General features: G+C 43.8%; 1 non-coding gene across 1 annotated transcript; it reads left to right on the forward strand.

Moving 5' to 3' along the window:
* Positions 1–252: 252 nt before the first annotated feature.
* Positions 253–357, forward strand: LOC118569251. Its single transcript, XR_004943040.1, has one exon. It is a non-coding gene; the product is annotated as a U6 spliceosomal RNA (small nuclear RNA).
* Positions 358–628: the final 271 nt, after the last annotated feature.

Genomic DNA, 628 nt, shown 5'->3' on the forward strand with positions numbered 1-628 from the left:
TTTTGTTGTAATTTTGAGACTGAGTCTCTTACTCACCACATAGTGCAGGCTGGCTAGCCTCCAGGGAGCAGTCTGTCTCTGCCTCCATACAGCTGTGATTACAAGCCTGCACTACCACACTTGGCCCTTTTACATGGACCTGGGGGTGGAATTCTGGTCCTCATATTTGCAAGAAGTACATTTTTTGTTTGTTTGTTTCTTTTGAGACAGGGTTTCTCTGTGTAGCTTTGTGCCTTTCCTGGATCTCGCTCTGTGCTCGCTTTGGCAGCACATATACTAAAAACTGGAATGATACAGAGATTAGCATGGCCCCTGCGCAAGAAGTACATTTTATCACCTGTACCATGGCAAAAGTCCCTGTACACACATTATTATACCTGAGAATCCTCTTCTCAGGAAGACTTCAGGTGATCCTTTCCTTATTAGAGTTCTTATTAGTGAAATTTAGAAATGACATTTCCTCACTGTTCTACAGACAGTCTCACTGTGCTCAGTGGTGTTAGCACTTCTTAGGCAAAAAGATAAAGAACGATGTTGGGCTTGGTCTCAACAAGTGGTGCTGGCAAGCCTGGATATCCATCCACACATAGACAAAACTGGATATCCATCCACACATAGAGGACAAGAC

Source organism: Onychomys torridus, chromosome 17 (genome assembly GCF_903995425.1).
Source record: "Onychomys torridus chromosome 17, mOncTor1.1, whole genome shotgun sequence".
Taxonomy (NCBI): Eukaryota; Metazoa; Chordata; class Mammalia; order Rodentia; family Cricetidae; genus Onychomys; species Onychomys torridus.